This window comes from Piliocolobus tephrosceles, chromosome 7 (genome assembly GCF_002776525.5).
Source record: "Piliocolobus tephrosceles isolate RC106 chromosome 7, ASM277652v3, whole genome shotgun sequence".
NCBI lineage: Eukaryota > Metazoa > Chordata > Mammalia > Primates > Cercopithecidae > Piliocolobus > Piliocolobus tephrosceles.
The window spans coordinates 31,166,987-31,181,140 of record NC_045440.1 but is presented as its reverse complement, the minus strand read 5'-3'; the positions used below and the strand labels follow the sequence as shown (position 1 = coordinate 31,181,140).

Sequence of the window (14,154 nt, the reverse complement as noted above, 5' to 3'; positions counted from 1 at the left end):
GATAAGCGAGTTCTTCCTATTGGCTCCTGCCAGAGCTGGTTATTGAAAAGAGTGTGGTGTCTCCCCTCCTCTTTCTTGCTTCCTTTCTCTTCATCTCTGCATACTCTAGCTCCCCGTCACCTTCTGCTATGAATGGAAGTAGCCTGAGGACCTCACCAGAAGCAAAGCAGATTCTGGCATCATGCTTATTGTACACCTGCAGAACTGTAAGCCAAATAAACAAAACTATTTTCTTTATAAATTTCCCAGCCTCAGGTATTCCTTTATAGCAACACAAATGTGCTGACAGTGACTTTGATAAAAACTCCTGGGGTCAAGTGATCCACCCACCTTGGCCTCTCAGAGTGCTGGACTACAGGCATGAGCCACCACGCCCGGCCTACATGGCTAGTTTTTAATAAATTCCAGTGCACTGCTCATTTTATCTGGTCAAATATAGGAGTGGGAGATATGCAAGTTTTGGGGGACTTTTTTCTTTTTTGAGAAATAAAAAAGATATGACAAATATTATAACAATAATCTCTACTATCATAGTTCAGAATTAACAACTGTTAACATTTTTGTCATATTTGCTCCTAGTCTATTTTTCTTTAATGCATTCAACCTTACTAACATGACTAAAAGTCCTTTTAAATATCACTGCAAGTGCTATTTGGGATGTTTGGGATGTAAACTTCTAGTTCAGCACTGTCCACCAGAAATATAATGGGAGGCACATATGTAATTTTAAATGTCTAGTAGCTACATTTAAAATAAGACAGGAACAGAAAATTAAACACCGCATGTTCTCACTTGTATGTGGAAGCTAAAAAAAAGTAGATCTGATAGAAGTAAAAAGTAGAACAGAGGATACTAGAGGCTGGGAAGAGTAGGGAGAAAGGGAGGGATAGGAAGATATTTGTTAAATGACAAAATTACAGCTAGATGGGAGGAATAAGGTCTAGTATTCTATACCACTGTGTGATAACTATAGTTAATAATAATATATAGTTTCTGATAGCTAAAAGGGACATGTTGAATATTCCAAGCACAACGAAATAACATTTGAGAGGATGGATATGCTAATTACCTTGATCTGATCGCTATACATTGTATGTATCAAAATGCTACTAGGTATCCCATCAATATGTACAATTATTATGTAAACATTCAAATAGGAATCTAAGTAATAATGTAAACAATTGGTTCACGAATTGTGACAAATGCACCATACTAATGTAAGATGTTAATAGCAGGAGAAACTGAATATGGATAAATGAGAACTCCCTGTACTGTCTGCAATTTTTCTGTAAACCTAGAACTATTCTAAAATCAAAAGCTTAACCAAAACTGGAATGATACAGAGAAGATTAGCATGGCTGCTATGCAAAGATGACACACAAATTTGTGAAGCATTTCATATTTTTTTAAAAAGAAAAACATTATGCTAAGTGAAATGGGCCAGTCACAGAAGACTGCATGTTGTATGATTTATATAAGATGACAAGCTATAAGTACATCCTAAGGGATGGAAAGTAGACTGGTGATTGCCTGACTGGTAATGGGAACAAAGTTTCTTTTGGGGTGATGAAATGTCCTAAATTTATTGTAGTGATGATTACACAGCCCTGTGAACATATAAAAACAACAACATCAAATTGTGCAATGTAAATGGGAGAATTGTCTGGTATATTAATTCTTATTTCAATAAGGTGTTTTAAAACAAATATAAAAAGTTAATTAAATTTTTTAAAGTAAAAAGAAACAAATGGAATTAATTTTAGTAATTATTTTACATAACCCAATATATCCAAAATATTTCAGCAGTCAATATTTAAAAAGTGTTAATGAGCTATTTTTACCTTTTGTTAGTGTATAACTTCCTCTCACAGCACATCTCAATTCAGATTGGCTGTATTCCAACCACTCAATAGCCACATGTGGCTAGTTTTAGGGATTGGACCAGTCTATCCCATTCATTTTTAAAAATGGTTTCGGTAAACATGCATTCACTATACATAGTATCATTTCTGTGTTGTGAATTTAAAGTTCCATACATGATGCACTGTTGGAATCATTCTCTACTTTCTTAACATGTTATATTTAATATCTATTTGCGATAATGTGTGTGCATCAAATTATTTACTGCCATAGCAGCCCATTGTATGAATATAAATTACTTTATTTATTCATTCTTCCATGCACGTATGTTTAGGTTGTTTTCAGTCTTTTGGTTTTATAAATAAGTATGCAATGAACATTCTTGTACCTGTCTACAACCTCCTAATTTTGCTGAGTAGGAGAGGGATGCTGAGAGAAATTAAATAACTGCTCCAATGTTACAAAGTGATATGACTATATAATTGCTGACCTGAAGGAACTTATTAAATAGATGAGTGATTTTGATTTGGAAGACAGCATAATCAAAATCACTTTAGTAACTTTTCCAAGTTATACAGCTCTGCCTCCTTACCTACCGCAAACTCTTAACCCCTGTACCAGTTGAGGCCTACTACAAGGTGCGGGGGTGAAAATTTTGAGATTTGTCTGAGCCTCAGAGTTTAACAGTTAAGAAATCTCCCCAGCTTCTGTGTTCAGGGAAATGGCTTATCACAAAGGGCCACATTGCTCTCACATATTTTAAGAATGCCTTCTCTTGTGAATCTCATAAGACTTCCGGTCCATCCTTCCTCATGACTTCCTTTTCTAAACTCTAGGCTTTCTCCCTCTTCTTTGAGATGTTCCCCATTCATGAATGTTCTGCCTGAATAAAATCATACCCTTAACTTTATAGGGCATTTGTCTTTCACAGCTTTGGTGACATGACTTGGATAGGATCACATCTTGCTTTCAGACCTCCTTTTGTTCCACCCAGGCAAGGAGGCCTGTTGGAGCCCTTTGTGCTCCGTTCCTGATGGGCGCTCTGAGGACCAAGGGTGGTTCTGACTCTTCATGTTGGACTCCCAAATCCTGCTCTCTGGGGACCCATGTCCATTGGCAGTGTGGCGAGGACTTGACTTTGATTCCTTATGAGAACTCACTTGATTTCTAATTGCGGCTTCTTTTCTTTTCTTTCCTTTCCTTTCTTTTTTTTTTTTTTTTTTTGAGATGGAGTTTCACTTTTGTCACCCAGGCTGGAGTACAGTGGCAAGGTCTCGGCTCACTGAAACCTCCGCCACTCAAGTTCAAGTGATTTTCCTGCCTCAGCCTCCCGAGTAGCTGGGATTACAGGCATATGTCACCATGCCCAGCTAATTTTTGTATTTTTAGTAGAGACAAGGTTTCACCATGTTAGCCACGCTGGTCTCAAACTCCCGACCTCAGGCAATCTGCCCACCTTGGGCTCCCAAAATGCTGGGATTACAGGTGCGAGGCACTGTGCCCAGCTGGATTGTGGCTTCTTTTGGTTTTGTGATCTGACCATTTGGTGATCTCTGTAAATAGATTAATGATTTTATAGAAGTCTTGTCTCTCTTGGGTGAGAGTTGACAGACAATCTGGTGTGTTAATCTCTTATGTTTGCCTACCTGTCCATATTGAGCTCAAACAAATTAAGGATTCATACCTGCTGTGAGAAGAATAGCTCTTTGATATGAACCAATGAGTTTTGTAATTATGTATTTATACTTGACCCATGGCTAAAATTTCAGAATTGAAACTGTAAGCTCTCTCTATGCCCACATGCTTATGTATTTATAATTCAGAGAGGCCTTTACGTCTCATTGTGTGAATGGGTAATATTTCTCTACCACAGGATGATATTAGTCATTAGATTATAAAATCTCTTAATGGTGCTCTACTCTTGTTATTTCAGAGATAAGTAAATACTTATATAAAGTGAATATTCCTAATATTTCCAGAAATTAAGAAAATTGAATCTAGCTGGGCGCAGTGCCTCATGCCTGTAATCCCAGCTCTTAGAGAGGCTGAGGTGAGAGGATAGCTTGAGCCCAGGAGTTGGAGACGTGCCTGGGCAATATAGCATGACCCCGTTCTGCACAAAAAGGAAAACAGTAAAAAAATAAAAAATAAATGAAAACTGAATCTCAAATAGTTTCAATGTCTTGATTTAAAAATTATTTTTACAGAAACTAACTTGGATATGATTTAGGAATTCAAGTTCACATAGTTTAGATAAAGCTTTGGGAAACAAGACTACTTTAATAATTTTGGTTTTAATAAAAACAGCTATGTCTTCTCTGATGGACCAGGGTTAAGTGTAATATATACATAGATTTTTATTTCTACTTGGGAATGGTCTGTGTAAATGTATACAGGTTTACTGATTTATTAAGCTTGTATTACTAATGTTTTAGATTAATGTCTAAAATTATGGAAAGTATACATTTATGTTTAACCAAATAAATTATTATAATGACAAACTTTATTTCAATAGTAATTATGTTTTATAGTATGTCAGCTTGAAGATAATTTCCAAGATCTTTAGGCAACTTAAAACCTCAGATTTACACTAAAGTTAGTTAATTGATAGATATTTATTGAATACCTAAATCATTTCCAAGTAAGACAGAGTACTGAAACAAAGCAAAGTCTTAAGTTTATCTGTATTTTGCCTCTTATTTTCTGTTACTTGGAGACTATCTACTTGGGCCTGTTAATGAACATGCTGATTTTTACCACTTTGTAAAGTTGTACTATAAGGAATGTGTGGCTGTAGAAAGTTGTGAGTTGTATATTCACGAGATCAGCTTGTCTGCTGAAAAATACTAGTGTGAGAACGGTTTTGTCCTAAGGTAAAATGACTGACTGTTGTGCAAGACAAAACCTGAATAGATGTGCAAAGTTCTCCAAAAGAACAAAGGAGAAATTTATTTACTGTGGTCAAAGTTAGCTAAGGTTTGATGGGTTTATTTACAAGATTTTTAAAAAGAGCTTGTGTTTACCTTGTCTGCTTTAGTAAAAGTTTGTGAAGGGTTTTTTTTGTTGGCTTTTTTTTTTTAAACCTTCTGAGTAATCATTGGATTACAGAACAAAGAATAATAGTCTTCTTGAACAAAAAGGGGAACTGACGATGTTGAACCTTAATCCTTTACTGATGTTCTGGGAAATGGCTAACCACAAAGAATCACCCTGCCTGGCATATTCCACAATAAGAATGCCCTCCACCCTCTTCTCCAGATCTCCAAGTCTCCCTGCCTATCCTTCTTCATGGCCCTCTGGTTTACCTGCATTTCTAAACCCCAGGTGTTCTTGCTCTTCATTAATGAATGGTTTGCCTGAATAAAATAATCTCTTTAATTACCAGGTGCATTTTGTCTTTCACAGGGACACAACTCTTAGATTAAGTAACCTTGACATATTAATAAATGTAGCAAACAATGCCTGTGCAAAAAAAAAAAAAAAAAAAAGAGAGAAAAAAAAAAAAAAAACAACAAAGATGACAAAGTGGTTTATTTTGTGATGACTTTTATGGAAACAAGCCTTAAATAATATACGAAGGAGAAGAGGGAAATTTCAGGTTACTGGAAGTCCCTAAGAAAACCAAAACCATCTTCCATAGGTACTGTCCCCAGGGGTGACCAGAAACTGCCAGAAAGAAAGAAATTATTACTACATTTCCAACATCAAATCAGACATTGCTGAAAATAGCAGAAATAAGAGCCTGAAGTGCAAGTCCTCCTATAGTATGAACTGGAATTTCTTATAGAAAAATGTTTTATTAAGCTCCAAATCCTGACAACGATGGAGGGCTCACAGAATGTTTATGGCATGGATTGTAGAGGGAGAGTATCTTGAGTAATGATCCCAGAGCAGCTTCCCTCCCGCAAGAGACAAAGGTGCATCCAGAGAGTAGGAAGGAAGAATCAGGGGCCTAGAATGAATCTGTTGCTCAGGATGGATGATGTAAACGCTGTCAGAAACCCTAGGTCCTAGGAGAGAAGACCTGGCCTATCAGAGGATAGCCTAGGAGGCTGCAGGCCTCTGAGAAGTGCTCCAAGTCCAGCCAAAGCTGAAGTGGGTACTTCAGAGGCAGGGCATCAACATGAGCACCTCAGTGTAGCCTGGAAAAGGCCAGCAAGAATTCGTCAGCCCTCAAGGAAGAGCACAGAAGGGGCTAATTGGCTTTGCTTGTTGGGCTAACATGATGTCAAGGGTCACTGTGGGATCTGAGCTTGAGTCTCTGATAACCACAGCAGATGTAGCAGGGCCAGAAATGGATGTGCAAGATCAAGTGTTACAAGCTACATCTTAGCAACGGTCAAAGAGGAAATGAATGATGTAACAGGAAGGCTAGATAGCCCTCACCTTATCCCAGGACAGTAAGTCACAATATTTCAGCCACCTGGGAACTTACATAACTTCCATGGAGAAGGATAGCAAAGTAGAGAAACTCCTGGATCGATTTAGTAGGCACACAAAGATAAAAAGTTCTTAATTGGAAGTGAGTGAATAATTTTGAATGGATATGATTAAGTTTTTGGCTATCTGGTTGAAATAGATACCGTAAGCTTGTAAAGCTACATTAAGTTTAGTTTGTAAAAATTACATTTTTGCACATGTACATGTGTGAATATGAAATGTTATACCCACTGTAAATTACAGGTAGAGTGAAATTAACAAGGAATTAAGAAGAGATTAGAGGATAGAAATGATTCTTAAGGTTTTCTGGATCATGACCCTAAATAAAGATCAAGGAAAGAGGAATTTGATTTCAAGAAACTAGGATGGTACAAGATTCGTAGAATTCTTCTCTAGGAGATAATGCAAAAAAGGAAAAGGTGATGGGTCTGTTGAACCATATTCTTATAGAGAAAGTTTATCTCTGACTCCAGAACCGCTAGGCAAACCTTTGAAAATGGTATGTCTTTCTGAATAGATAACCTAAAGGGTTGGCCTAAGAATATGACTGGCATTTTTCAGATAGTCTAGATCAACAATCTGGACGTATAGATCTACAGATATGAGTGCATTGGGGTGAATATGTGACAGAAGACTCGAAATGTAGTGTGGCTCTTGAAAATTTGGATGTCTGATTTCTGGGTCCATGCAGATAACAGATCACAGATCTCTAGCCAAATATTCCTCCCTCTAAACTCAAATAGAAGTGCAACATGAATTATAGACTGTCTCCTGGATCCTAAGTTAATGTGAATCAATTTACTGAAATGAAACATCTTTGGATTTTTGTGTAAGCTGATGATCATGTTTGTTTATTTAGGATCTCTGATGACACACACATACATACATACGCACACATGAAATATCCTGTATGTAGTGACAACTTCTTCTTTTACTTCAAGTACCCTCATGTTCTGTGAATATTGACCTACTTCATTTGCCTTCAGAAAAGTCCTTCACACTGAAATGTGAGTTTGAAATTCTTATCTCTTAGGAGGGGGCACCCTTCACAAGATCAAAATCTGAAGCAAATGAAAGAAATGCTAATAATGAAATAGCAGGCTACATCCAAGTGAATGAGAGAAATATATGGGTACTACCACCTTTCCTAGACCCCCTGAAATCATACTATCTTACTGGTGATCTCATAAATGCATATGTTGATGGGGCCAGCAAACATGTTTTGGTTAGGGATCAAAGTTAAGCTAGTTGAGAATATAGAGCAATATATTTGCTGGAAGCTTGGAAATATATACCGTTGGGGTTTATATTTCAGAGTCAACTGGATTCATGAGAGTTTCCTAAACAGAAACAGGACTTTAAGAAAACAGTTCTTTATGCAAAAAGCAAGATACATTTGAAGAAACAGTAGTTGCTGGCAGGGTGGGTCCACTGGGATAGTGTGGATATTGGGAAGATAATGTAATTATGACACATTCTTTATGGTGCCTCCATAAAAATCTGCTGATAGACTTTTTTGTTTTGTTTTGTTTTTGAGACGGAGTCTCACTCTGTTGCCCAGGCTGGAATACAGTTGCATGATTTTGGCTCACTGTAACCTCTGCCTCCCAGGCTCAATCAATTCTCCTGCTTCAGCCTCCCGTGTAGCTGGGATTACAGGTACCCACCACCACGCCTGGCTAATTTTTATATTTTTAGTAGAGACAGGGTTTCCCCATGTTGGCCAAGCTGGTCACAAACTCTTGACCTTGAGCAATCTGCCCACCTCAGCCTCCCTAAGTGCTGGGATTACAAGCATGAACCACTGTGCCCAGCCTGCTGATAAACTTTCTATGTAGCATATCTCTGTTGGCCTGAGTCAAGTTCCTCAATGCAGGCATGGCAGTCTCTTCCTAACATAAAACTCCATTTCTATGTTTCTGGCCTAATGATGGCTTAGTTCAGCTGCAAGTATGTAAAATTCTTTGAAAATCCCGATGTGAAGAACTTAGACTTTCCTGAAGGAGGAAAAAGATTCCACCACTTCAGAAAACACCCCAGTGTCATGAGGCAGTACAACCACAGCCGAGCTTCTCTCCCACAGGACAAAAACAAGCCAACAAAGCCCATTACACAGTCTACTGGTGGGAGTTCTCGTGACTCAGGGAGACAAGTCCCATCCTATCATCAGGACATAATGCTAGTGCCTGAATCACTTGTGCTCTGAGCTTCCTGCCATTATAGCTCTCCTTTCTTTTTTTGAATTATTTCAGGACTGATTTCATTAAAATACATCCAACCTGAGTAGCTTCTGACAAAGATATATAGGCTCTTCATGCAGGCTAATAATTTAACACCCCAAGCAGACTAATACACTGCTACCCCTTCCAACGCGTATACTTGGGTCATTTGTTCACATTAATTTGGAGAAGAAATTGAGAGCTGCCTGGGGGAAGGATAGAGAAGGGCCTGGCACCAGGCAGCTGAGCTCACTCTCTTCCTTGCTCTCAACAATCAGTTCTGGCCACAGAATGGACACACCCTCAGCCAAGCAAAAACCCCAACTGTCCTCTGGGCTTATCCTCCTTAGTGAGGAGCTAAATGAAATCAGCAAGTTATGATTCTCAAAGACAACCCGGTGGGGCAGTGGTTTTGGGCATTTTTAAAAGAGATTTTTGAAGTATTTTCCATAATAACTTTAGTATTCACCATATGAGATATGGCACTTCCTAGCTGTGCTACTTTTTAACCTCTCTCTGCCTCAGTTTCCTCATCTGTAAAATAGTCATATCTACGTCACTCAGCTGTGAGATTTAAATAAGTTAATACAGTTTATGCACTTGTAACAATGTCTGCTACAGACTGGACTACATATAAGCATTGGCTTTTATTAGTAGAGTAAGAAGAAGAATTTGAGCAGTTACAATTTTCTCAGTCTCCTTTCCTTTTCGGAAAGGTTTGATCACACGTGTAATGTTTGGTGCTCCACAAAGATTAGCATCCTAGACATCTTCTGGGCTGATCCATTCCTTAGTCAGGGTCTGAGTCTACAACAGATCCCAAAACTGAAGTGTAATGTAAGAAGCAAACATTTAAGTTGGACAGGAGGTAAAGGGTGTTCTCAGAGGCATGGAACTCTAAAATGGGTATACAAAGTCAGAAACCCTTTTTATGGGTACAGGAAGAAATGAGACCAAATAATTGATGGTGGTAGGGCAAATGAGATGGGAGTGAGATTGAGGGACTATTTATTTATTTTTATTTTTATTATTGTTTTTTGAGATGGAGTCCTTCTCTGTCACCCAGGCTGGAGTGCAGTTGTGTGATCTTGGCTCACGGCAACCTCTGTCTCCTGGGTTCAAGCCCTTCTCCTGCCTCAGCCTCCCAGGTAGCTGGGATTACAGGTGCACACCACCACACCTGGCTAATTTTTGTATGTTTAGTAGAGATGGGGTTTAACCATGTTGGCCAGGCTGGTCTTGAACTCCTGACCTCAAGTGATCCTCCTGTAAAGTGAGATTACTGGTGTGAGCCACCGCACCTGGCCAAGGGCTATTAAGAGAAAATATACCCAAATCTATATATTCAAATGTTGACTTATCTTACACATCTCTTGAGAGGCTGTATACACTTTTTCCAGTAATGCTGCTGTTTTTGAAAATATTTCAGGCAATGTGAAAATTTACAGAACAGCCACATTAGAAGGTATACCTGAATAGAAATCAGTGTTTTATTTCTGATTGCCAGTCTCGTGTCAGGCAGTGGGGCCACACACTGTATTTACCAGACTTGATTCCGGATGTCATTTGACCATTTCTAAAATGCCAAAGGACAAATCATGCACTTTTACCACTAAGGCTACCCAAAGCTAAATTCTGGTAATGTCAGCAATATTTAATTAAAGACATTTCATTTATATTCTAGATTGTGATACTGAAGTTCTAGAATGTCTGTTCAGAAAATAAACCACATTACTTTGTGGTTGTTTTCTCAATCTTGTGTATTATTAAATCAGTGTATGCTCCAGGTAGATTAAACTCAATGGCTCGTGATCCTGCCTAGAAAAATGAGCAAAATACAATTAACCATGTACTTACTTTGCAACAGCAGTTGTAAAGAGACTATTTGTAAAGTAATTCTGAGTCCTCACTACGTGAATGCAAATCATCAGTATTAAAATCAACAAATAACATAGCTGTCTGTGATGGAGACAGTCATGGTAAGAGTTTTAAGCAACCTCTTAAAGACAGTGTTTAAGGAGCTATTTCTATTCCCTCCCTTGTAGGAGCTAATTTATCCTTTGTAGTGACAGGAATGGAAATGCTTTACTTTGGGAATGCTGACTGCATTACGGCTAAGCCATTTGTGGCTACTAAACAACTTGTATCCCAGTAGGACTGATAGAACTCAGAATTGCATTCATCGTTGTATTTCCACCACAGAGACTCTGCCCAGTGGAGTCACACATTTATCATTACAGTTTGCACCTCCAATGAGGTACTTAGCTGGGATTTGCCTTCAAATTCCAACTGGTATGAGCCTGTGGATACCAACAAGCAAGACACATATTGAGATGGCGGGTCCTAGAAAAATTACCAGGAAAATTAATAACTTCTCATTCCTGATGCCTAGCCTGGCTTTGGAAAGTGTCAAGAGCACGCAAGCCAGCTGTGCAAGCATCTGGTCCACCTCTGGAATGGCTAACACCAGCCAGGAAGTGGGAGAGACTGCACGAAGCTGAAGCTTGGCAAATTTTAGACACTGGACGTGAGAGGTGCCATCAGACAATTTCACCAGAAAATATAATCTTAGCTCTTTTATTTAGCAAAGCAAGTTTTCAATACCCATATCCTTAAACATGAAGTCTCATATTTTGTAAGATTAATAGTCTCAAGAAGACCACGCCTTACTCCTCCTTTGCCAGAAAGTTAGAAGGACCCTAATAGAATAAGGAGAATGTTTGCTTTACTCACCTACAACTTTTACTGGTCACTCACTGTGTGCCAGACACCATGATATCACTAAAAAGACAGAAGTGAAAAAGACATGGATACAGCCCTTGAAGGGCTTACTGTTTCAAAAAAAATGACGAATTACACCCTCACATGTAAGGAGGGCTATCAGATCAAGAAGAGCATCCTTCAGGTTTGGAAATGGTAACCAACAACCTGCAAGAGTTAGCGATATCTTCGCAAAGACATTTACTTTGGGGATGGCCTTAAATGTTGACTAGAAATTCACTCTAAAGTAGTGGGGAAAGAACAATCTGAAAAGCATCCGCTGGAGTTGGAAACACAGAACTGTTCCATGTACCAGGAGGTGTTATAGTTTGAATTGTGTCTGCCTGAAAGTCATATGTTGAGACTCTAGCCCCAGTGCCACGGAATGTGACCTTAGTTAGAAATAGGGTCACTGGGGCTGGGCACAGTGGCTCATGCCTGTAATCCCAGCACTTTGGGAGGCCGAGGTGGGAGGATCACTTGAGGTCAGGAGTTCAAGACCAACCTGGCCAACATGATGAAACCCATTTCTATTAAAAATACAAAAATTATGCAGGTGTGGTGGCAGGTACCTGTAATCCCAACTACTTGCAGGCTGAGGCAGGAGAATCACTTGAACCCAGGAGGCAGAGGTTGCAGTGAGCCAAGATTGCACCACTACACTCCAGCCTGGGTAACACAGCGAGACTCTGTCTCAACAAAAAAAAAAAAAAAAAAAAAAAAAAAAAGAAAGAAATAGGGTAATTGATAATGTAATTAGGATGAAGGGATGAAGGTGAGCCTCTAATCCAGTATGACTGATATCCTTATAGAACAGGGAAATTTGGACAAAGACATGCACAAAGTAGGAAGGAGAATACCATGTGAAGATGAATTCAGAGACTGAGGGGAGGGTGCAGCAGGTACCAAGGAACACCAAAGATTGCCAGCAAAGCACCAGAAGTTGAAGGAGAGACCTGGAACAGATTCTTCCCTGATGGCCCTCAGGAGGAACCAGCCCTGCTGTCACCTTGATCTCAGGCTTCTGCCTCCAGAACTGTGAGGCAATACATTTCTGCTATTTAAACTGCCCAGTCTGTGGGCCTTTGTTACCACAACCCTCAGAAGCTGGTACAGGGAGAATAGCAAGAAGCTCTGTTTGACTGAATTGGAAGTTGTGTAGTTCCAAAGTGGAGACAAAGCCCATAAGGGAATGGAGCTAGAAAGGAGATGAGGTCTTATCCAGGGTTCCTTTGGGTCAGACTCAACAAGGACATCTCAAATTTGTCAACAAAAGGGAACAATTGTGGTTTTCTTGTGGTTTCAATGAAGGGATTAAATTCTGGAGAAGGCAAGAAGCTGAGGCATACATGGGTGGCAGCAACTAGTAAAAGGATTCTTGACCCAGAGTCCTTAGGCTCAGGCACAAGATCAGAAGGCTGTGAGACTCTTGGAATTTTAGGTAAAATTTTGTTTGATCATGAAGCATTATAGGCTACTAGTGAGTACAAAAATTTTGAAGTCAATGGTATTGGTTCCAAAGCCACATTCTAACATCTATTAGCACAAGGCCATGGACAGTAATTCCTCTTCCCGTAAACTCTGTTTTCTCACTGAAAATGGTATAGCCTTACTCTGTATGTTGGTTACGAGAATGTGATGGTATGGTGTGCATGAAGTACTTAGGATAATGCCATAAAATAAGTGTTCTTTTTAAAATACCTACTATTATTTCATTATTCATATTTTCCATGTACAGCTGATGGCTCAAAATTGAATTCAATACAAATTCACTGAGAGAATTTTCACATTTAGTTTTTAATCCCTGCAAAGTCCAATGATCAGTGTGACAAAGTTAAGCCTTCAAGTTCCAGATCCAAACTAACATTTGCTTGAATAGATAAAATCAATGATTTTTACAATTAGGAACACACTGCCAATCTCAGTGAATGGACCCTTATAAAATTCAGGATTAATAATATAGGGATAAGTGACCAAGACAATTAAGTTCTGGTTAATAGGGCCAAGTTCTTTGATCCTTGGAACTAAAGTGACTGACATAAACCAACAATCATATACATGTTACATAAATACCCTAGTATGTGTGTATGTGTGTGTGGATAGGATACTGCATATGCAATATGGCCCTGAGTTGTCCAGCATTATCAATACACCTGATTAACCATTCAGATACAAGTCACTTGATAAATCTATTTCAAAAGACTGGCCTATTGAGCCTAAAATTCAGATTCGTGCTAACACACTGCAATGGATTTGTGTTCTAATACATTATCTACAAATTTTCCACAATCATAAAGTAATAAAACTTTTAATATCAAATTGAAGGGGGTGTTTGAATTGATGGATGGGATCATGGTATGCAATATTTTAATTCCACATTACAATTCAGATTACATCATACACATCTGGGACATCTGTTAGAGTAAACTTCTCTATCTCTTTAATACAAAGGTCTTTAATAATCTTAGTTCTGGAAGAGGGGAAAAGCTACAATTTCTTTTATTGAATACTGGACCTAGGATCATGGTCTGCAGCCAGGACTGAAGTTAAATTTAAGCTTGTTTGATATAGAATCTTTTCTTTTTACAACATAAAATTTTCAACTATGTATCAATAACACAAAGATATAAACAATGAGAAAGGAAATTCCTGTTTCCTGAGTACCTACTATGTGCTTGGCACTTTGGCATAGATTACCTCATTTGATGATCATTTATTACCTTCATTTTATAAAGTAGGATTTGGGGATTCAAAGAGGTCTATTTCCCAAGTGTACTCATCTAATACGTGATAGAATTAAGATTCCAATACAAGTTTTCTGACTCCAAATTCACTATTTTTTTTTCTTGTACAACACAATAGGAGATTTCTCCCT

At 38.5% G+C, this 14,154-nt stretch overlaps 1 non-coding gene across 1 annotated transcript; it reads left to right on the top strand.

The window, feature by feature from the left end:
* Nucleotides 1-1,300: 1,300 nt before the first annotated feature.
* LOC111544207 lies at nt 1,301-1,406 on the top strand. Its single transcript, XR_002732069.1, has one exon. It is a non-coding gene; the product is annotated as a U6 spliceosomal RNA (small nuclear RNA).
* Nucleotides 1,407-14,154: the final 12,748 nt, after the last annotated feature.